Below are 25,559 nucleotides of genomic sequence, written 5' to 3' on the forward strand. Positions count from 1 at the left end.
GGCATCATAGTTGGAGGAGGTGTGTGCTTAGAACATGGGACTTTGGGTGTGCCCAAGGCTTTGTAGGGGGATCCTCAAGTGCAGGACTTCCAGAGGTCTGCAGGTGGTCCTTTTAGGAGAATCCCTGAGCCAACAGCAGGAAACACTTTAACTTTGTTTCCTTTGTCTGCTTACTTCCCTTTCCTTTCCCACCCCCAAGTTATCACAGTTCCTTCTCAAGGAGAGCATCAGGTCCCTCCAGCTGTGACATGTGCAGCTGGGTGACCCACACGCACCACCTACACTTTCCACTTCCTCTGCCAGAAAGAAAGACAGTGCTGGCCTGCTGCTGGACCTGTTTTCACCTCTCTGCTGCCACTGACTCAGCCACTGTCAGCTCTGCCACCATTCCCCTCACTTCACAGCTACCTCTGAGGATTAATCCACAGACTTTAAGAAACACAGGTCTCTTGGGTGTCCTGGTATGTTGTGCAGATGTACTCTTTTTCAGTTATGGATGTGTAATTAGTTGTAAATCAAAGGGGAGAGAAAAAGGAATGACTCATGTCACGTGATTCTGATATGTATTATATATAATATTTTCCCACTCATCTGTTGATGAATCCTTTGAGTATATATTCAGAAATGGAATTTCTGGATCATATGGTAGGTATATTTTTAATTTTTTGAGGAACTTACATATTGTTTCCCATACTGACTGAACAAATCTGTATTGCAAACAACAGTGCCCAGTTTTTCCCATTTTCATATTTTTTCACATCCTGGCCAATGCTTGTTAGCTCATGTCTTCTCGCTGATAGCTATTCTGAGAGGTGTGACGTGGTATCTCATTGTGGTTTTGATTTACATTTTTCTGATTATTTGTGATCCTGGACATCTTTTCATGCACCTATTGGCCATTTGCCTAGCTCCGTTGGAAAAAATGTTTATTTCCTCTGCCCATTTTTATTTTTTTCAATTTTTATATTTTTTACTTAACTTTTGAATAGGTAGTATATTCACATGGGTCAAAAGACTATATAATAAAAGTTCCCACCCAGTTCCCTGCCAACAGTTTATCTTTTACAGGCAATTAATTTGATGAATCTTTTATGAATTTTTACAAGACTATTTTATGCATGTACAAGCAAATACACAATGCTCTGCAATTTAATTTTCACACAAACACACAGAGAGCTTTCTCGTCCTTTTTTATGGCTTTGTGGTATTCCATTGTATAGATTTGACATAACTGATGGATATATAAGTTGATTATAACTGTACAGTAAGAAACACTGTGTGTAAGTTGTATCACATAGCCATGACTATATCTGCAGCATGAATTCCTAGGGGTACAATTGCTGGATCAAATGATATCTGTACATTTGTAAATGAGTATAACATTTTGAGGAGGAATTTTGGAGATAGCTTTAAAATTTTAAATTTTTATTCCTTGGGACCCAGATGCTATCCTGCAGAAGTACTTTTTCTTGTTGTGTTAGCTTGTTGTGTTAGCCTCTACTGTACAGTGAAGTGGAGTTCCCTGTGCTATACATCAGGTTCTCATTAGTTATCTATTTTATACATAATAGTGTATATAAGTCATTTGGGAGATTAGGATTGACATATATCCTCTGCCCATTTTAATTTTTATTGTTTTTGAATTTTATTTATTTATTTTTTTATACAACATGTTCTTAATAGTTATCTATTTTATACATATTAGTGTATGTGTGTCAATCTCAATCTCCCAATTCATCCCACCACCACCGCCACTTTCCCCCCTTGGTGTCCATACATTTGTTCTCTATTCCTCTGCCCTTTTTTTTTTTTTTTTTCGGTACGTAGGCCTCTCACAGCTGTGGCCTCTCCCGCTGCGGAGCACAGGCTCCGGATGCGCGGGCTCAGCGGCCATGGCTCACGGGCCTAGGTGCTCTGCGGCATGTGGAATCCTCCCGGACCGGGGCATGAACCCGTGTCCCCTGCATGGGCAGGCAGACTCTCAACCACTGCACCACCAGGGAAGCCCTCCTCTGACCATTTTTTAATGAGGTTGTTGTTGTCATTAAGCTGAGTTTTTTTTTTTTAATCTACTTTGGATAAAACAACACCTCATTTGGTATATGGCTTGCAAAAAATTTCCCCCCATCAATAGATTGCATTCCATTTTTAATTGTTCCTTTTTTTGTGCAGTTTTCAAGTTTAATATAGTCCCGTTTCTTGATTTTTGCTTGCTTTGTATTTCCATTTGGTGTCACATCCAAATAATCATTGCTAAGATCAGTGTCAAGGAACTTCTTTCATAGTTTCTTCAAGGAGTTTTATGGTGTCGGGTCTTAACTATAAGTCTTTAATACATTTTATGTTAATATTTGTGAGCCATGTAGGATAGGGGTCTAATTGTGTTGTTCTGCATGTGTTTATCCAGTTTTTTCAATATTGTTAAAGACACAGTCTTTTTCTCATGGGTTATTGGCTCCCTTGTTGCATATTAATTGACCATATATTCAGGGGATTAATTCTGGACTCTTAAGTCTGCTCCATCGGTTTATCTCTCTATTTTTATGGCAGTACCATACTGTTTTTATTACTGTAGTAGTTTGAAATCAGAAAGTGTGATACTTCTGGCTTTGTCCTTTTCGTCACAATTGTTTTTGCCATTTGGTGTCTTTTGTGGTTCCATACAAATGTTAGGATATTTTTCTTATTTTTTGAAGAATGCCGTTGTTATTTTGGTGGAGAGTCCTTTCAATCTATGACTGGCTTTTGGTGGAATGGACATTTTAACAATATTAATTCTTCTAATTCATGAGCACAGCATATCTTTTTATTGTGTCTTCTATGATTACTTTAAACAACATCTTTAGTTTTCACTGTACATGTCTTATACTTTCTTTTTAAATTTATGTCTAAACATTTTATTGTTTTGTGCTACTATAATGGAATAGGTTGCTTTATTTCTTATTCAGATGTTTCATTGTTAGTGTATAAAATGCAAACTGATTTCTCGTGTGAAATATATATTCTTCAACTTAATTGAAATCATTAAGGTCCAACAGATTTGGGGTTTTTTAACATCTTTATTGGAGTAAAACTGCTTTACAATGTTGTGTTAGTTTCTGCTGTATGACAAAGTGAATCAGCTATATGCATACTTATATCCCCATATCCCCTGCCTCTTGTGTATCCCTCCCACCCTCCCTATCCACCCCTCTAGGTGGTCACAAAGCCCCGAGCTGATCTCCCTGTGCTATGCAGCTGCTTTGCACTAGCAATTTCACATAGGGTGTTGTATATATGTCAATGTTACTCTTTCACTTCGTCCCAACTTACCCTTGCCCCTCCCCATGTCCTCAAGTCCATTCTCTATGTCTGTGTCTTTATTCCTGTCCTGCCCCTGGGTTCATCAGAACCTTTTATTTTTTAGATTCCGTATATATGTGTTAGCACACGGTATTTGTTTTTCTCTTTCTGACTTACTTCACTCCCAACAGGTTTTTTGTTGAGTATTTGAAGTTTTCTGTATACCAAATTTTATCGTCTGCAATAGTAATATTTTACTTCTTTTTTTCCAACTTGGATACCTTTTATTTCTTTCTCATGCCTTATTACTCTAATTAAAATCCAGTACTATATTGAATAAGAATGGTGAGAGTGGACATTCTTGTCTTGTTCTTTTTTTTTTTTAATTTGTATTCTTTTTTTAAAAAATTAATTTTTGGCTGCATTGGGTCTTTGTTGCTGCGCACAGACTTTCTCTAGTTGCGGCGAGCGGGGGCTACTCTTCGTTGCGGTGCACGGGCTTCGCATTGCGGTGGTTTCTCTTGCTGCACAGCACAGGCTCTAAGTGCGCGGGCTTCAGGAGTTGAGGCTTGCAGGCTCTAGAGCACAGGCTCACAGGCTCAGTAGTTGTGGCACATTGGCTTAGTTGCTCCACGGCATGTGGGATCTTCCCCGACCAGGGCTTGACCCCACATCCCCTGCACTGGCAAAGAGATTCTTAACCACTGTGCCACCTGGGAAGCCCTGTTGTCTTGTTTTTGATCTTAAAGGAAAAGCTTTCATTTTTTTCTCATTAACCTTTGAATATAAGGTTATCTGTGAGTATGTTATATATGACTCTCTTTACATTGAGGTACATACCTTCTATTCCCAATATGTTGAGGGTTGTTGAAAGAACTTTGCATATTGATCAAATGCTTTTTCTGCATCTATTGGGATGATCTTGTGACTTTCATCTTTAATTTTATCGATGTGATGCATTACATGTATTGATTTGTATAAGTGAAGCATTCTTGAATCCCAGAGATAAATTCCACTTGGTCATGATATATAATCTTTTTCATGTGTTATTGAATATGGCTTGCTAAAGTTTTAAGTTGTTTTAGTTTTTGTGTAGTAAGTTTTATATCTTGGCTTTTTCAAGTCTGTTTTCTGTGAATTATTTTTTTCCTTTGAATGGGTAATCTTTTCCTCTTTCTATGTGTGTCTTTCAGGTTTCTTTCTTTTTTTTTTCTTTCAGGTTTCTTGATGTTGAAAACTGAACACCTATAACTCATAACTATAACTCTTAAACCAGATTTTCTCCCTTTCTAGGTTTTTTTAAAATTGTTGTACAGTGTCTCCATACTTATGACTAATCTGAGGTGAAATCTTTATTAGGTCTTCTCAGAATTTTTCCTTATGCTCTTGTCTTTCCCAGATCAATGTAGCAACTTTCTAAACTTTCTAACATGTATGGTTGTTTTTAATGTTCAAGATAATGTGACCTCTTTAAGTCACCTGGAAGCTACTTTGTCCCATGGGTGTTAAAACAATGATGGCCATCCTCCATATCCACACTTCAGTCATCAGAAGAGCAATTCACAATCAGAACACAACCCTTATATTTCAAAGACAAAGTCCTTATTTCCCACCCTGGTAACAGCAAGTGGTTCCAGAATCTTTAGTTTGCATCTTATCAAGAGGTTGGGGGTAAAAATGGTTAGCTGCTACCATACTGACAGCTAAAAATGATCAATATTAACCAAACTGTCACCTGGAAATTGCAAACATTTAAATAAACTCAAGTTCCAAAATATTTACTTCAGAGAGTTTCTGCCAGTACAATTGTAGAGATGGATTCCTGACACTTTCTATTCCATCATTTTCTCTGATGTCACTTTCTTTCCTCAGGAAATGGTTTAAATGTCATTTCTGTTTTCAAAATCTGTGCCAATATATAGATTTAGTTGGAAGCCTAAGAATTAGGGAATAGTCTATTCATTTACTCAGTTCTTAAAGTATATTATATGTTATTTAGAGTCAGATCAAAACATGTACATCTTGGTAATAAATATAAAGTTTATAAATAAGCCTCCTCCCTCTCTGTGTTCTCTCCAATACTTTCTGGTTACATGGGGCTCACTTTTTCAGTGTTCTAAACAGTCTTGGTTTTGAAGTCTGATTAGAATAAATACAGGTTCTGGCAGAGAAAAAAGTTCTTGATGCAAATGACTAACTAGAACATGACAAGAGATCTGTTAGAGCAAATTCCTCATAGGCAAGTCCAATAATATTTTTTCTTGCTCATTTTACTTTCATATTATTTTTTAAAAGTTAGCTCTCAGAAGTAAAGTCATTGATAAAGACCAAAAGAATGTTCGCTACAGTATGTAAATAATAATGCAAGATAAATGGCTTGGTACCAATGTGTACTGAAGTATAAGTAACCAAATAATATTGTGGAAACTACTAAATAATATGTTAAGAGTGAATACTGTAATCAAGAAAATCACGTGAAAATTACATAATATCATATGTAGGAATTTAGAAAACAATCAAATAATAAAAGCTTATTTAGTCTAAAAGCTATAAAGTGTCCAATGGGACCTCAAATACCAGCTCAAATTTTCTTTGCCAATCTCTCCACTATGAATTTTAAAGGTCCTTAATATAGTTTGGCAGAAACCCAAATTACATGCCAAATACTAAGTAGGGATACTATTCAAGATATATTTACAAAAAAATTCCTGCATTAAGAAAATAATGTTGCTAAAATATTGCAAATTATATTGCCTAACTTTTTGTGTGTGACCTTGGTATCATACCAAACACATATGATGGACTTTCCCTAACACAAAGATTTCTGTATTAGCTAGACTTTAGTTAGAGTATGTAACTTTAAGGAATGAATGCAAAATTAGTGAAACAGCCATGGGGAGGGGTATACACATTTTTAAAAATTAAAATATAGTTGATTTATAATAATACATTAGTTTCAGGTGTACAGAATAATGATTCAGTATTTTTTGCAGATTGTACTACTCCATTACAGGTTATTACAACATAATGGCTATAATTCCTTGTGCTGAATAGTATAGCACTTTTGCTTATCTATTTTGTGCATAGTATTTTGTACCTGTTAATCCAATATTCCTAAATTGTCCCTCTCCCTTTCCTTCTCCACTTTGGTAACCATAAGTTTGTCTTATGTACCTGTGATACTGTTTTCCATAGTGGCTGCAGCAATTTATTTTCCCACCAACAGCGTACAACTGTTTCCCTTTCTCCTGATCCTGTGTTTTGATATTTGTAAGCATTTTGATTATAGCCATTCTCACAGGTGTGAGGTGATATCTCATCTGGATTTGCATTTCTATAATAATTAGCAATGTTGAGCATCTTTTCTTGTGCCTGTAATCCATCTGTTGTCTTCTTTAGAAAAATGCCTATTTGGGTCTTCTGCCCATTTTTTGATTGGGTTGTTAGATACGGAGTTGTATGAGCTGTATGTATATTTTGGATATACAAACCTTTGTTGGCTGAATCAATCTTTTCATTTCATGGGTGATTTCCTTTGCTGTGCAAGAGTTTTAAGTTTAATTAGACCCCATTTGTTTATTTTTCCTTTTATTTCTTTTACCTTAGGTGACTAATCCAAAAAATTATTTCTATAATTTCTTCCAGTCCAAGAACAATGGATATCTTTTCACTTTACTGTATTTAAGAGTACTGTTATTCATCAAAGATATTTGCCTGTAATTTTTTTTTTTTGGTAGTATCTTTCTGTGACTTTTACATCAGGGTAACAGTGGCCATGTAGGATGAATTTGGGAGTGTTCCCTCCTCTTCAATTTTTTGGAATACTTTTTTTTTTTTTTCGCGGTACGCGGGCCTCTCACCGTTGTGGAGCACAGGCTCTGGACGCGCAGCCTCAGCGACCAAGGTCCAAGGGCCCAGCCTCTCTGCGGCATGTGGGATCTTCCCGGACCGGGGCACAAACCCGTGTCCCCTGCATCGGCAGGCGGACTCTCAACCACTGCGCCACCAGGGAAGCCCAATTTTTTGAAATACTTTGAGAAGAATAGATATCAGTTTTTCTTTACATGTTTGGTAGAATTCCTTTGTGAAGCTGTCTGGTCTTGGACTTTTGTTTGATAGTATTGTTTTTATTACAAATTCAATTTTGCTTGTACTTATCAGTCGGTTCAAATTGTCTGCTTCTCCTTGACCCATCTTAACAGACTATATATTTCTAGAAATTTATTCATTTCTTCAGAGTTCTCCAATTTGTTGGCATATAACTGTTCATAGTATTCCCTTATTATTTTTTTTTTTTGTATTTCTGTGGTATCAGTTGTTACTTCTCTTTCATTTCTTAATTTCTTTATTTGGGTCCTCTCTGTTTTATTCTTGGTGAACCTGGCTCAGCACTTATCAATTTTGTTTATCTGTTCATAAAAATCAGCTCTTGGTTTCATTGATTCTTTTCTCTTATTTATTTATTTATTTATATCTCTGTTTTATTTAGTTCCTCTCTGATCTTTAGTTTTCCTTCCTCCTGCTGACTTTGGGCTTTGTTCTTTTTCCATTTCTTAGGTGGTAATTTCAGTTGTTTATCTGAGATTTTCTGTTTCTTTTTTGAGGAAGGTCTGAATTGCTATAAATTTCCATCTTACTATTGCTTTTGCTGCCTTCCATAGAATTTGGAAGGTTGTGTTTCCATTTTGGTTTGTCTTGTATTTTCTGATTTCCTCTTTGATTTCATCATTGAACCATTGTTTTTTTTTACTAGCATGTTGTTCAGTATCAGTATGTTTGTTCTTTCTCATTTTTCTCTGTGTAGTTGATTTCTAGTTTCACACCCTTGGGATTGCAGGAAAGAAAGCTTGATATAATTTCTACCTCTTAAATTTGTTGAGGTTTGTTTCGTGTCCTGGTATTTGATCTATCCTGGAGAAAGATCCATTTACACTTGTGTTCTGCTGTTTTGGAGTTATAACATTCTGCAGATGTCTATTAAATCCAACTGGTCTATTGACCACTGTTGCTTATTGATTTTCTGTCTGGATAATCTGTCCATTGATGTCACTGGGGTGTTATAGTTTCCTACTATTGTTATATTATTCTCAATTTCTCCTTTTATTTCTGTTGGTATTTGCTTTATATATTTAGGTACACCTGAATTGTGTGCATATATGATAATGAGTATAATATCCTCTTCTTGTATTTGTCCCTTTATTGTTATATAATGCCCTTCTTTGTGTTTTGATATAGCCTTTATTTTAAAGTCTATTTTATTTGATATGAGTATTGTATCCTACTTTCTTTTAATTTCCATTTGCATAAAATATCTTTCTCCATCCCTTCACTTTCAGTCTGTGTGTGTCTTTAGAACTGAAGTGAGTCTCTTGTAGGCAGTATTTTGAAAGGCTGATTTTTTGTTTTTTTATACAATCAGCATCCTTGTATCTTTTGATGGGAGCATTTAGTCCATTGACATTTAAAGTGATTATCAATAGGTATATACTTATTACCATTTTATTCCTTGTTTGACAGTGTTTTGTCATTATTCTTTGTTCATTTCTTCTTTTTGTTTTTCCTTTTGTGGTTTAATAATTTTCTTTTGTAGTATGCTCGGATTCTTTTCTTTTTATTTTGTGTATCTATCATAGGTTTTTAATCATGGTGCCCCATGGTCTATATATGTTGACCCATAGTTATATCTACTTGACTTAAACTGACAGTCATTTAAGTTTAAACACATTCTAAAAGATCTATATTTTCTCCCTTCCCCATATTTTGTGTTTTTATGTCATATTTTACATGCTAATTATTACCCCTTTATTCTTTCCTGTAGTCGTATTTGCTTTTATAATTATTTTGTCTTTTAATCTCTGCATTGGCTTATTTAAATCATTTAAAATTATTTTATATATTTGCCTTTCTTGTGTAATTTTCCCTTTCATATACATTGTGATTTCTTTATCATTTAGAGAAGATACTTCAAAATTTATTTGAGAGTAGGTTTGGCATAATTTAATTTTTGCTTGCCTAAGCATTTTTAAATGTCTCCTTCTATACTAAATAATGATCTTTTTGGGTAAAGTCCTGGGTTGCAGGTTTTCCTTTCAGCAATTTGAGTATATTATACTGCTCTCTTCTGGCATGCAAGGTTTCTGCAGAGAAATCAGCTAATTTCCTTGTGGGGATTCCCCATGTATATGACACTTTAATTTTCTCATTGCATTTTTCTTTAATTTTTTGCCATTTCAATTATATGTCTTTGTGTGGATCTGTTCATGTTGATCTTGTTTTGGACTCTCTGTGGTTCCTGTACCTGGATATCTGTTTCCTTCTTTAGGTTTGGGAAGTATTCCATAATTTCTTCAAATATATTTTTTATCATCTTCTCCTACTGTTCTCCTTCTGGAAACCGTATTTTGGATAAGTTGACATATTTTATATCATCCCATAGATCTAATGTATTTTTTTATAATTGTCTTTCTGTCTTCTCTTCTGATGGGGTGATACTCATTATTCAATCTTCCAGATCATGTATGCATTTTTCTGTGTCATTTAGTCTGCTATTTATTCCTTCTAGTCTGTTTTTAATCTCAGGTATTGAATTATATACATATATATATATTTTTTTTCTAAATTATTTATTTTATTTTTGGCTGTGTTGGGTCTCCGTTTCTGTGTGAGGACTCTTCCTAGTTGTGGCAAGTGGGGGTCACTCTTCATCATGGTGCACAGGCCTCTCACTATTGTGGCCTCTCTTGTTGTGGAGCACAGGCTCCAGACGCGCAGGCTCAGTAATTGTGGCTCACGGGCCTAGTTGCTCCATGGCATGTGGGATCCTCCCAGACCAGGGCTTGAACCCATGTGCCTGCATTGGCAGACAGATTCTCAACCACTGTGCCACCAGGGAAGCCCCAAATTATATATTTTTGATTGGGTCTTTTTTTTTTTAATAGTTTCTATTTCCTTTTTAAAATAATTTGTGTTTAGTTCAATCCTCTTCCCGAATTCACTTAGCATTTTTACTACCAATGTTTTAAATTCTTTGTCTTATAAATTGCTTATATCTCTTTCATTTTTAATGAGTTTTGTCTTGCTCTTTCTATCAAGAGTAGTTCCTCTGCCTTTTTATTTTACTTAATTTTCTCTGTGTCTATGAATTTAAGAGAAACAGGTATCTATTGTGGTGTTGAAGTGGCCTTCCTGTGTTGGAGCATTCCTGTTTAGAAAGCATGTGCCCCATGACTTTAGGGGCAGTGCTGGATTTGATGTGGACACCATTCACATCTCTCAGGGTGTGCCGGAAGCTATCATCTTGGTAGTGAGTGTGGCTAGTAATAGAGGAGCTAGAGCCCATGCAGTGTGTGAGGCAGGCCTTTTCAGGAGCAAGGTGTTCTCCCAATTTACTCAAGAAGAAGTTGTCAGGGTTGGGCTCAACCTGGCTGTGTTCCATTTAAGTGTGTGTGTTTCCTTCTCCCCACCACTGAGGATTTTACCTCAAAGAAGGGGAGTGCTGAAGCAAATGGGGCTCATGCCCTTACAGAGGTCTGATGCTCTGCCTGTGTAGTTGTCTAAGGCTCTGCTCAGATGCAGCCCATGGTCACATTTTTCCCCTGTTGCAGCTGGCCCTCATCCAGTGCTAGGTTATAGCATAGAGCGGGTGAGCCTGGAGTGTTCACTCAGCTTGTGCTAAGGCATGCAGTGAGGTATTTGTGGGAATTCAGGCAGCTGCACTGAAGTCAGAAATCTTGGCTCTTTCTGGGTTTAGCTATAGTAAGTGCTAACAATGGCTAATGCCACCCCACCTGGGCTATGCCTCAGGTCTCTGGATAGCCTCTGCATCCCTAGATCGAGTATTTTCCCAGGTCCAGGACACTCTAGACCCAGTGCCAAGCTGTGATATGGAGTGAGTAGGGCCTGTGTGTTCACTTGGCTTAGACTAGGGAGTGTAATAAGGTGGTAGCAGACTTCTAGTGCAGACTCCTCTCTCCCTTGCCTAGGGGCAAGCCAGCACCTATACACTTCTGCAGTGTAGTCTATGCTTCTCTAGCATTTCTATCTGTCCCAGCAGTTTTCCAAGCAGCCAAAGCAGGTTGTCTCCTATACAAAGAACCCCCAGACTGGTACTCACAGTCTGCCGCTCAACCTGCTCACCCCAGTGCAAGCATCCATCCATGTGATCTCCCTTTTTTTCTTAGTCCCTTCCCAGTGGCACAAGTCCTGACCTGATGTTTTCCTTCCCATTCTACTCAATTACATGTGTATCATTCTTATACCCTTGGTTGTATAGGAGTCCTTCATCAGTGCCCAGTTACTTTTCCATTAGAATTACTCCTCATATTGATGTATTTTTGATGTGTTTGTTGAGAGAGGTTAGGTCCTCATCCTCTTCCTCCATCATCTTTATGTCTTCCCAATATCAATTCATCTGTTGGTGAACGTTTGGGTCATTTCTAAGTTCTGGGCATTTCAAATAATGCTGATTTAATCATTGGTGTTCAAATATATGTTTGAGTCTGTGTTTTCAAATATTTTATGTACATACCTAGAAGTAGAGTTGCTAGATTATATTTCCCACGGCAGCTGCACAACTTTACATTTCCACTAGCAATGTATGAATTTCTGCAAATCTTGATGAACATTTGTATTGGTATTTTTCTCCCATTAAAAAAAAGTAAGAGCCAGAGGAGAGATTATGGTAGCAGAGTAGAAGGACACTGAGCTCACTTCCCCCCATGAACACATCAAAAATATACCTAAATGTAGGGACTTCCCTGGTGGTCCAGTGGTTAAGACTCTGTACTTCCATTTCACGGGGTGTGGGTTCAATCCCTGGTTGGGGAACTAAGGTCCCACATGCTGTGTGGTCTGACCAAAAAATATATATATATATAATCTATTATATATATATATATATATATAATCTATATATATATAAAGTCTATTTCTAAATGTGAAATAATTCCCCTGAAAACAACCTGAAGACTGACATAAAGCTTCTTCTATAACCAAGGCTGTAGAGCAAAATCCACAGTCTTATGGAAAGGGAAAAAAAGCCATCTGGTCAGGACCTGCACCCCTGCCAAGGGACCCAGAAGAAGAGGAAGATGTCACAGGCTCAGGGATCATCCTTGGGGAGTGAGGGTTTGAGCCACTCATTAGGCATCCCAGTTCTGGGGTCAAACACTAGGAAGATGAGTCCCTTTACTGGTCTGAAACCCAGTGAGGCCTACTGGAAGTCTGTAAGAAGCGAAGACTCCACTCCTCAAGAGTGCAAGGGCATACTTGTTTACTCCCAGTCACAACATGAAGGTAGGAGATTGAAAACTTCCTGGGACTATGGCTGGCTTGGCAGGACATGCCCAGAGTTCACCCTAGCCCACACCAAACCTGCTCTATACCCCCTTGTCCCAGCACTATTCTCCACTAAGACAGAGGCTGCCATTGTCAACCAGAGTGTGCACACTTAGAGGAAATGGAGCCAGCTCAGACATGACTTTGCCTCTGATAAGGGTGGATGCAGCCATTATGACCATGCACACCCCTGCCCACATTAAGGAGGAGTAAAACTAACTCCAGGGAAAAGACATCGCTGGAAGGAGAAAACAATTTCAATAGTGTGACACAAATACCTCTAGCCCCATTGCAGCCTCTAATCAATGTATGCACACTTGGGGTAAAAGTGAAACAAGTACAAAAGTGCAACCCCTCAGTCTCCTGCCACTATGCCAACCAAGATGGAGCTGACATCACACACAAGGGAGAAACCCAACTCCTTTAGGGTGCCTGATGGACTTGTGCTAGGGCAGTGACTCCCACTGAGCATAAGAGAAACCCTAGCTTATACCTAGCTCTGACTCTACCCTGTCCATCTCCAGTCCTATTTCCCACGAAGGTGGTAACTGCCAGCAAACCCAAAAGGGAAAAAAATAACCCATTCTCACTTCCGACCCAGCTCTCCCATTAAAGCTACTGTGAGGGAACATCTCTGCACAAAGACATCACTTCAAAACCAGGATAGGTAACTGTTTCACCTAATTTCATAAGGACGGAAAAAGTTAACCAACATGAGAAGATGGCGGAATATGTTTCAAATGAAATAACAACAACAAAAACATCTGGGAAAGAAATCTAATGAAACAGATAAATAATGTACCAGATAGAGTTCAAAGTAACAGTATTGACAATGGTAATCGAACTGGAAAGATAATAGATGAACACAGTGAGAATGTAAACCACAAACTAGAAAATATAAAGAAGAACCAGTCAGAGGTTAAGAATAAAATAACTGAAATGAAAAGTACACTAGAAGGAATTAATAGCAGACTAGGTGATACAGAAGAATGCGTGTTATCTGAAAGATAAAATAATGGAAACTGCTCAATCAGAACAATAAGGAGAAAACCAAATTTTTAAAAATGAGGACAGTTTAAGGAAACTCTGGAACAACTTCAAGTATACTAACTTTCACATGTTAAGGGTTCCAAAAGGTGAAAAAAAGAGAGAAAGGGGTAGGAACTTCCCTGGTGGCGCAGTGGTTAAGAATCTGCCTGCCAATTCAGGGGACATCAGTTTGATCCCTGGTCCGGGAAGATCCCACATGCTGAGGAGCAGCTAAGCCTGTGTGCCACAACTACTGAGCCCATGCTCCGCCGTTACTGAAGCCTGTGTGCTCTAGGGCCCGTGTGACACAACTACTGTGCCCATGCACCTAGAGCCCGTGCTCTGCAACGAGAGAAGCCACCACAACGAAGAGTAGCCCCCGCTCGCCAGAACTAGAGAAAGCCCGCGTGCCGTAATGAAGACCCAACACAGCCAAAAGTAAAAAAAAAGAAAACCTTTTAAAGAGAAAGGGGTAGAAAATGTATTTGATGAAATTATGACAGAGAACTTCACAAACTGAGCAATGGAACAGATTTCCAGTAATAAGAATCACGAAGAGTCCCAAAAAGATGAACACAAACAGACTCACACCAGGACATATAATAAAAATGGCAAAATTAAAGATAAAGAAAGAATTTTAAAGGCAGAAGGGAAAAAACAACAGAACTTCCATAAGGCTATTAGCTAATTTTTTTCCAGAGACTTTGAAAAAGGAAGTGACATGATATATTTAAAGTATATATTCGTCTTTCTGATAGTAGCCTGTGATGAAGAAAAGTTTCAGATTTTAACAAAGTCTAATGTATTCTAACTTTTGTTTGTCACCTGAACTTTTTGTGTTATATCTAAGGAATCATTGGCAAATCCAATGCCATGAAGATTTTCCTGTATATTTATTTCTAAGCATTTACAGTTTTGGCTTCCATGTATAGGGTTTTTAACAATTTGGGTAAATTTTATATATGGTATAAGGCAAACATCCAAATTGACTGGTCTTGGCACGTTTCACCTCTGATGAAAATCAATTTAGCAAGACAAGAGTTGGGGTTTTCTCCTCAGGTCCTGTATATATTTGTCTTTATACCAGTACTACATTATTTTTATTACTGTAGTTTAAAACTAAGTTTTCAAATGGGAAAATTATTTATTAGCTCTACTGAGACAGGCTGGGACCTGGGATCCTATCCTGCAACGCTTGCATCTGGATGCACCTCTCCTTTAGCAACAAAATACAAAGAAACTCTATGGGACTAAAAATAACTGCATGAACATGCAGTTAAGGTAAATTCTGGACCAAAGATACAGAGATCAAAAAAACCCTCAACTGCCACTTCTGAAGAGCCAGGAGCAAAAGCAGGGCGGTCAGAATCAAAAACAGGGCACTGTGCATGCCCCCTTCACTCAACACCACCAAAGAGGTGGGCAGACTACCTAAGCCACACCTCCAGCCCAACCCCTGGACACACCCCTACCCTCACCCCGTATAAGGAACCAGCTTGCCCCTCTCAGGGAGTGAGCAAGCAAGGGCACCTGTTACTTGTTCTCGCTCCCCCGTGCTGCAGCAGAGGCCCCAGTAAAGGCTTGCCTGAATTTCTTGTCTGACCCCTGATCAATTTCTATTGCCTAAATTTCTTGTCTGACCCCTGATCAATTTCTATTGATTAAGGAGGCCAAGGACCCTGGGCAGTAACACTATCATGACTCATTTTTCTTAATTTTGTTTCTAGGAACTTGTCCATTTCATTTACGTTATCCATTGTACACATAGAATTGATTATTGTTTTTTTTTTTTATCAAATAAAGGGTAATTTCCAAACTTTCATTTCTGATACAGTAATTTTTGTCTTCTCTTTTTCATTAGTTAAATTAGCTAAAGCTAGTCAATTTAGTCAATCTTCTGCAAGAGCTAACTTTTGATTTTGTTAATTTTTCATGTTGATTTTCTGTTCTCTATGTTTTTTATCTCCATTCTAAATTATATTGAATCCTTCCTTTCATTAGCATTGGGTTGAGTTTTCTCTGTCTTTCTATTTTCTTAATGTGCAGATTGGGTAATTGATTTGAGATTCTTCTTTAAAGTATGCAATTACAGCTAGAATTTTGTTTTTCAATCTGCCTTTGCTATATCCCATCAATTTTGGAATATTTTATTTTATTTTAAATTTTCTTAAGGTATGTTCTAATTTCGCTTGTATATTTTAATGTGTTGTTAGAGTATATTATACAATTTCCACATATCTATAAGTTTCCAACTTATAGATATGTGGAAATTCACCCCTTATCTCCTATTATTGATCCCTAGTTTTAGTTCATTGTAATCTGAGAAAACACATTTTACAATTTTTGCCTTATAAAATTTATTAATAGTTGTTTGGTGGCTTAACTCCCTCATGGAGAATCTTACAAGAATCTTACAAGTACACTTTTTAAAATGTGTATTTTGCTTTTGTTGGTAGAGACCTAATATAAATATCTATCTGTCCAATTGGTTTATAGTGTTGTTCAAGTCCTATATTTCCTTCTTAATCTCTATTTGTTTGTTTCAAAGTTATGTTTTGAAAGCTTCAACTGTTATTATAGAATTATCCATTTCTCCCTTAATTCCGTACATACTTCTTTTCTCTATTGGTTTTTGTTCTTTGGTACATATACATGTATAAAATGTTCCTTTTTTGTTTCTTGTAATAGTTTTAGACTTAAAGTATATTTTGTCTTGTAATAATATAACCGCCACAAGTATTTGATTGCTAATTAAATGAATTTTTTTCTAACCCTTTATTTTCAACCTATCTGTGTCTTTTGCTCTAGGTAAGACTCACTTTACAGGAAGCATATAGTTAGTGTTCTTAAAAAAATTTATTCTGCCAATATGTTCCTTTGATTATAAACTTTAATCTATTTACATTTAGAGAAATTAATGATAAGGGAGACCGTACTCCACATATTTTGTTGTTTGTTTCCTATACATGTAGTTTTTGTCCTTTATTTTCTCCATTACATTTCTTTATGTTTTGTTAAATTTCTGTAGTAGATTGTTATCTTCTCAGTTGCTTTTGTGTACATTCTATAGAAATTGTAGTTATGATCATTATGGGGATTGCATCAAATATTCTAAAGCTATAAAAATATAATATAAATTATTACCAATTAAACTTAAATTCCGTACTAAATCTCTACCCTATACAATGATGCAACTATTTTAACCCTCCTTTATGTTACCAATATCAAAAAATTTCCTTATATGTTTTATGCCCAATGAAAAAGAGTTATAATTATTTATATATATTTGCCTTTAAAATCCTGTACAAAGAACAACTGAGGTTAGAAACAAAAATTGCAAAATATTGACTTTTATTTTTCTTTAATGGAGATATTCACATTCTTACATGGTTTTTAATTACTGTCTAGAATTATTTTAGTTTAACCTGTGGATATTTCCTTTAGTAATTCTTAGGACAGGTCTATTAAATAAACACTGTCAGCTTCTGTGTATCTGGGAATGTCTAAATTCTTGTTCATTTTAAAAGGGAAATTTTGGTGGATATAGAATTCTCAGTTGACAGTTTTTTTTTCTCTTTCAGCAGTTGAAATATATAATCCTAGTTCCTTCTGCTTGCCAATGTTTTACATGAGAAATGCCTGTGTGATTTTCAGGGATGGTGTTCTATGCATACATGTCCAGGAGGACCATTCTCTGATTATTGGGTAGTTCTCGGTGCAGTCCTACGAACGGCTTAGAGGGATTCTAATTTCTCCAGGCCCTCTCCCGCATGTTTTCCCTGTAGACATTTTGATCACAGCCATTCTGCCTGGTCTTTTTTTAGCTGTACAACCTCTTGGTCACAGAGGCCTTAGGGAATAGAGGAAGTATTCCTTTAATTTAAATTGAATTTCTTTTTATACTGGAACATCCTTAATTAACACTGCTGTGTTTCATTGGCTGTACAGCCACTTGAATCCATTATACATGTATATCTATATATCTGTATGTATATATCTCTATCTATATCTATATATGCTTTTTACAATTCTCTCCCCATACAGCTTATTTCAGAGTGCTGGGACCATTTGACTGAGTAAAACTTAAGTCCTGGCTGGTGTTCTCTTTTATATGTATATTAGTGTGCATATGTTAATCCCTACCTCCTTGTTTATGCCTCCCCCAAATTTCTCCCTTTGGTATCCATACTTTGGTCACTACGTCTGTGACTCAGTTTCTGTGTTGTAAAGTAGAGTTTATTTGTGTCAAGTTTTAAACCCCACCCAAAACAGATATCCCAGGATATGTGTCTTTCTCTGTCTAATGGACTATGCTGAATATGATCCATCCAGGTCTTTCCACCTTTTTATATTTACATTTTTCATCCTTTTTTATGGCTGTGTAATAGTCCTCTGTATATATGTACCACATCTTTTTTCAATCATCTGTTGATTGACCGTATGCTGGCTGCCATATCTTGGTTATCATAAATAGGTCTGCAAGCAACGAAGGGTTGCAGGGGTGATTTGCAAGGATGGTGTTCTAATTGTATCTGTCACGGAGGGCCATTGGGTTGCCACAGGGTAGTTCTTGGTGTATCCACTTAGGGAAGCTGCATACAGTTTTCCATAATGCCACTTTCCAATATGCAGTCCTATGAACGGCTTAGCGGGATTCTCATTTCTCCAAGCCCTCTCCCACATGTATTGCCGGTAGACATTTTGACCTTACCGATGCTGACTGCTGTGCAGTGATACCTTTCTGTAGATTGCATTTTCCTTTCTGAAATACTTACCAATGTAGGTCACCTTTCCTTGTGTGTGAGTTATTTGTTAAGCACACTTTGAATAAAATGTTCGTCTTGAAATTGGCTTGTTGAAATTGGGACCAGATTTGAATCCTTTTTCAATGACAAACCCCAGGACCTTTCTGGAGGGTAGATGTCCATTACAGCACCACTAAAGTTTTGATAATGAAGTTCCCCTAAGCTCCAGTTTTTAAGTTGTTGTTAAAAGATGCAGCCAAAGATCGGCAGGACGTTTTTCAACCATAGTCTGCTTATCTGGGAATCCAGTCGTTCTGGAAAATCGTGTCCCAGAATCCAAAGTAGAGTGGTAGGTACCAAAACAAATACCCAAGGGATTGTGTTCCATTACATCTTCCCCCTTAACCTCCAGCCACTTGACAGATCACCAACCTGGCAGAATCCCCTAGATGAGAGTGTTGCCGTCGGCAAATGGGGGGGACTCTGAAGTAAGTGGCTGGACGTGGGAACACCAGCACCAAGATAACTGGAGAATGTGTTTTCACAGCACACTTGCAGCCTCATGGTCCATCATTCTTTGGGTGCATTGGCCTTAGGTAGCTATAGCAAAGCACTCCTGGATATGGAGATAGTTGTGCTATTCAGAGTGGATGAGGCACTACAGATGCAAGCTTGACCGCTTTGCTGGAAAATCCACCCCAGCTGCCTCAGTGCAACCATAGTACAGCTTTGCGACCCAACACATCCGAGACTCTAGCGGTGTGACTCCGGCTGGATCCTCGAAGACTTAGGGAATACAGGGGTTATGCCCTTAATTTAAAATGAAGTTTTATCTTACACGGGAACACACTTAACATACACTGTTGTCTTTCATTGGCTGTACAGCCACTTGAATCCGTTATACATGTGTATGTATCTATGCTCTTTTCTCTTTCCACTTAGTTTATCCCAGAGTGTTGGGAACAGTGACTTAGTTCAACTTTATTCCTGACTGGTATTCTGTTTTACGTATATTAGTGTGCATATGTGAATCCCAGTCTGTTAGTCTATGCCTCCATCCAACCTTCTCCCTTTGGTACGCATACTTTTGTGTCTACGTCTGTGAGACGATTTCTGTGTTGTAAAGTATAGTATATTTGTGTCAAGTTTTAAACCCCACCCATGAGTGATATCCCAGGATATGTGTCTTTCTCTTCCTAACTTACTTTCCTGAATGTGATCAAATCTAGGTCCATCCATGTTGCTGTAGTGGGCATTTTTTCATACTTTTTTATTGTTGTATAATCCACCATTATATATATGTACCCAATTGTCTATTTTCATTCCTCTGTGGGAGAGCATTGTGGTTTCTGCGTATCAGGGCTATCATACACGGCTCTGCAAGGAACAAAAAGGTGACTTTCTGATTTTCAGGGATGTGTTCTGCATATATACATCCATGAAAGCCATTGTCTGATCATAGGTTAGTACTCGTTGTATATATGCGGGAAACTGCATACTGTTTTCCATAAGACCAGTTTCTAATGTGCACTGCTACATATGCCTTGGGGGAATTCTCATGTCTCTAAGTCCTCTCTCGTATGGATTGCCTGTAGACATTTGACCTTGCCCATTCTGACTGCTGCGGAGTGATACCTTGCTGTAAGTTGTGCTTCCCTGTCTCAAATACTTAGTGATGTAGATCACTATTCCTTGTGAGTTTATTTTGAAGAACACAGGGAATAAAATGTACCTCTTCAAATTGGCTTGTTGAAAAAGGACCCTGATTTGATTCCTTTTTCCACGACCTTCCCCAGGGTATTTCTGGAGGGTAGGTGTACTTTATAGCGCCTCAGGATTTTTGATTATGAAGTTCCACTAACCACCGGTTTTTAAGTTGCTGTTACAAGACGCGGACACTGGGGGGCAGAATATTATTTTAGAACTGCCTGGTTATCCGGGAATCCTGAACTTCGGAAAACTCGTGTCCCGGAATGGAAATTAGAGCGGAATGTGCCATCACAAACACCCAAAGCAGTGTGTCTCATTACTTATTCCCACTGACACTCTAATATTCGAGAGATCCCCATCCGGCAAATTCCCCGAGACGAGAGTGTTGAGGTAGGTAACTGGGACGATTCTGAGGAAGAAGGCTAGAGGTGAGAACCCCAGCCCCAAAACATCTGGACACCGGGTGTTTTCACAGCGGTCTTTCAGGCACAGGATCTGTCATTCTTTGAGTTCATTGTGCTTGGCTAGCTGTAGGAAGGCACTCCTATATATGGAAATAGTGGTGTCGTCCAAGGTGGATGAGGCATTACAGCTTCCCGTGGGACCACTTTGCTGGCAAATCCTAACCAGCTTCCCTGGTCCCACCATAGTCCAGCGTTGGGACCCAAGCCTGTTCACCCTTCAAGGATGTGACTCTAGACAAGGTCAACGAGGCCTGAGGGGAATAGAGGCGCATTCGTTTATTTTATTATTAATTGAATTTTTATTTTATAGTGCAACATAATTAATTCGTGTGTTGTGTTTGGTAGTGCTCCAGACTCTTGATTCCGTTCTATATGTACATATACCTATTCTCTTTTGGATTGTGTTCCCATGAAGTTTATTCCACAGTGTTGGGAACAGTTGTTTGAGTTCAATGTAGGTCCTGGCTGGTATCAGTTTAATATATATTAGTGTGCATGTGTTAAACCCAGCCTCCTAGTTTATACCTCTGCCAACCTTCTCCATGTGGTACAAATTTGTTTCTACGTCAGTGACTCGGTCTGTGTTTTTAATGTATAGTTTACTTGTATCAACTTTTAAACCCAACAATAAGTGATATCGTATGAAATTTCTTTTTTGGTCTAACTTAGTATCCTGAATGTGACCCATCCAGGTCCTTCCACGTTTTTACATTTGCATTTTTTCATCCTTTTTTATGGTTTTATAATAGTCCTCTGTATATATGTACCACATCTTTTTTCAATCATCTGTTGATGGGCCGTCTTTTTGGTGCCATATCTTGGTTATCATAAATAGGTCTGCAAGCAATGTAGGAGTGCCGGTGTGATTTGCAAGGATGATGTTCTAGTTGTATCTGTCCCGGAGGGCCATTGGGTTGCCACAGGGTAGTTCTTGGTGTATTCACTTAGGGAACCTGCATACAGTTTTCCATAATGCCAGTTTCCAATATGCAGTCCTCTGAACGGCTTAGCGGGATTCTCATTTCTCCAAGGCCTCTCTCACATGTATTGCCTGTAGACATTTTGAACACAGGCATTCTGACTCTTGTGAGGTGATACCTTTCTGCAGGTTGCATTTCACTTTCTTAAGTGGTTAGTGATGTAGATCACATTTCCTTGTGAGTGAGTTATGTTTTAAGAACACTGTGAGTAAAATATACCAGTTGATATTTGCTTGTTGACAGAGAGCCTTGATTTGAATCCTTTTTTCTGTGACTTTCCACAGGACATAACTTGAATATAGGATCCTTTACAGAGCCGTTGACTTTTTGATTATGAAGTTCCCCTAAGAACCGGTTTTTAAGTTGTTGTTACAAAAACGGCCACAGATCGGCAGGATTTTTTCCAAGCAGAGTTCGGTTATCGGGGTTTCCAGTTGTTGGGGAAAATCGTGTCCCAGATTTCAAATTACATCGGGAGGTGCCACAACATGTACCCAAGGAATTGTGACCCATTATTTCTTCCCTTTTACCCTCCAACTACTTGAAAGATCCCCATCCCGGCAAAATAGACAAGATGAGGGTTTAGCCATCTGTATTGGGGTGACTCTGGAGAAGGAAGCTGGAGGTGGGAACCCCAGCACCAAGAGACCTGGACACCGGGTGTTTTCACAGCGCTCTTGCAGCCACAGGTTCCATTATTCTTTGGGTGCATTGTGGCTAGCTAGCTGTAGGGAAGTACTCCTGCACATGGAGGTAATCTTGCTGTTCATCTTGCAGGAGGCACGACAGGTGCAAACTGGAACGCTCTGGTGGCAAATCGGCCCCGGATGCCTCACTCCCACTGCTGTACAGCTTTGGGACCCAAGACCACTGCGGCTCCATGTATGTGACTCCTGGATTGGTCACTGAGGCCTTAGAGAATACAGGAATTGTTCCTTTAATTTAAATTGAATTTTTATTTTATACTGGAACATCCTTAATTTACACTGCTGTTTCTTTGGCTGTACAGCCACTTGAATCCATTATACATGTATGTCTGTATGTCTCTATATATCTCTAACTATATAACTCTTTCTATATCTATATAAACTCTTTTCAGTTCTCTCTGCGTATAGCTTCTTGCAGAGTGTTGGAAACATTTGACTGAGTGAGTCTTAAGTCCTGGCTGGTGTTCTCTTTTATATGTATATTAGTGTGCATATGTTAATCCCAACCTCCTTGTTTATGCCTCCCCCCAAACTTCTCCCTTTGGTACCCATACTTTGGTCTCAACGTCTGTGACTCGGTTTCTGTGTTGTAAAGTAGAGTTTATTTGTGTCAAGTTTTAAACCCAACCCATAAGAGGTATCCCAGGATATGTGTCTTTCTCTGTATAACTTACTATCCTGAATGTAATCAAATATTGATCCTTCCATGTTTCTGTAGTTGGTATTTTGTTTATATTTTTTATGACTGTGTAATACTGCACTGTATATATGTACCACATTTTATTTGTCAATCAACTGTTAATGGACTGTCAGTAGGTTCCAAATCCGGGTTATCACACATAGGTATGCATGGTGCAGAGGGTTGCCGATGTGATTTGCAATGATGGTGGTCTATTTATGTCTGTCTAGGAGGCCACTGCGTGACCATACAATAGTTCTTGGTGTGTTTATTTAGGGAAACTCCATACTGCTATCCATAATGCCCATTTCCACTGTGCAGTCCTACAAAAGGCTTAGTGGGATTCTGATTCCTCCAAGTCCTCTCCCGCATGTATTGCCTGTAGACATTTTGACTGTTCCCATTCTGACTGCTGCGGGGTGATAGCTTTCTGTAGGCCGCATTTCCCTTTCTAAAATACTTACCGATGTAGATCACCTTTCCGTGTGTGTGAGTTATTTTTTAAGAACACTTTGAATAAAATGTACCTCTTGAAATTGGCTTGTTGAAAGAGGGCCCTGATTTGAATCCTTTTTCAATGACCATCCCCAGGATCTTTCTGGAGGGTAGATGTCCTTAACAGCGCCACTGACTTTTTGATTATGTATTTCCCCTAAGCACCGGTTTTTAAGTTGTTGTTAAAAGAAGCGGCCAAGGAAGGCAGGTTTCTTGTCAACCAGAGTCTGGTTATCCGGGAATCCAGTCATTCGGGAATATTGTGTCCCAGAATTCAAAGTAAAGCGGTAGGTACCAAAACATATATCCAAGGGATTGTGTCCCTTTACACCTTCCCCCTTACCCTCCAACCACTTGACAGATCACCAATCCGACTGAATCCCCTAGATGAGATTGTTACCATCGGCAAATGGGGCGCCTTTGATGTAGTTGGCTGGACGTGGGAACTCCAGCACCAAGATACCTGGACAATGCATGTTTTCACAGCGCTCTTGCAGCATCATGGTCCATCATTCTTTGGGTGCATTGGCCTCTTGTAGGTATAGCAAAGCACTCCTGGATGTGGAGATAGTGGTGCCGTTCAGAGTGGATGAGGCACTACAGATGCAATCTTGACCGCTTTGCTCGAAAATCCTCCCCAGCTGCCTCAGTCCCACTACTGTACAGCTTTGCAACCCAAGACATCCGAGAATCGAGGGATGTGACCCGGCGGCGTCACTGAAGAAATTTCATCTTTCTTTGGGTTCATTGGGCGTAGCTAGCTATAGGAAAGCACTCAAGGATGTGGAGATAATCTTCCCATTCATAGTGGACGAGGAACTACAGATGAAAGCTGGAACCCTCTGCTGGTAAATCTGCCCAAGCTGCTTGAGTCCCACCTCAGTACAGCTTTGGGACCCAAGCCTACTGCTGCTCCAGATATGTGACCCCTGTCTCAGTCACCGAGGCCTTAGAGAATACAGGAAGTATTCCTTTAATTTAAAATGAAATTTTTTTTATACGGGAACAGCCTTAATTTACACAGCTGTGTTTCTTTGGCTGTACAGCCACTTGTATCTGTTATGCGTGTATATCTATATATATCCATATATCTCTATCTTTATATATCTATCTATATCTATATATGCTGTTTTCAATTCTCTCTCTGTATACCTTATTCCAGAGTGTTGGGAACATTTGACTGAATAAAACTTGAGTCCTGGCTCATGTTCTCTTTTATATGTATATTAGTGTGCATATATTATTCCCAAACTCCTTGTGTATGCCTCCCCTGAAACTTCTCCCTTTGATACCCATACTTGGTCTCTACGATGCTGACTCGGTTTCTGAGTTGTAAAGTATAGTTTATTTGTGTCAAGTTTTAAACCCCACCCATAAGAGGTATCCCAGGAGATGGGTCTTTCTCTATCTAAATTACTATCCTGAATGTGATCAAATCCAGCTCCTTCCATGTTTCTGTAGTGGCCATTTTGTTCATTTTTTTTTATGTCCGTGTAATACTCCACTCTATATACATACCACATATCATTTTTCAATCAACTGTCGATGGGCCGTCAGACGGTTACATATCTGGGTTATCCCACATAGGTCTTCATGGCGCATAGGGGTGCTGGTTTGATTTGCAACGGTGGTGGTCTATGTATGTCTGTCTAGGAGGCCTTGGGTGACCATATGACAGTTCTTGGTGTATTTATTTAGGGAACCTCCATACTAATTTCCGTAATGCCCATTACCAATGTGCAGTCCTATGAACGCCTTAGCGGGATTCTCATTTCTACAAGCCATCACCTGCATGTATTGCCTGTAGACATTTTGACCTTACCCTTTCTGACTGCTGCGGATTGATACCTTTCTGTGGGTTGCATTTCCCTTTCTGAAATGCTTACCGATATAAATCACCTTTCCTTGTGTGTGAGTTATTTTTTAAGAACACTTTGCATAAAAGGTACCTCTTGAAATTGGCTTGTTGAAAGAAGGCCCTGATTTGAATCTTTTTTCAATGACCATCCCCAGGCCCTTTCCTGAGGTTAGATGTCCTTCACAGTGCTACTGACTTTTTGATTATGAAGTTCCCCTAAGCACCAGTATTTAAGTTGTTGTTAAAAGAAGCGGTCAAATATTGGCAGAATTTT

The sequence above is a fragment of the Grampus griseus genome (assembly GCF_964374135.1).
Source record: "Grampus griseus genome assembly, chromosome: Y".
In the NCBI taxonomy this organism is placed as follows: Eukaryota; Metazoa; Chordata; class Mammalia; order Artiodactyla; family Delphinidae; genus Grampus; species Grampus griseus.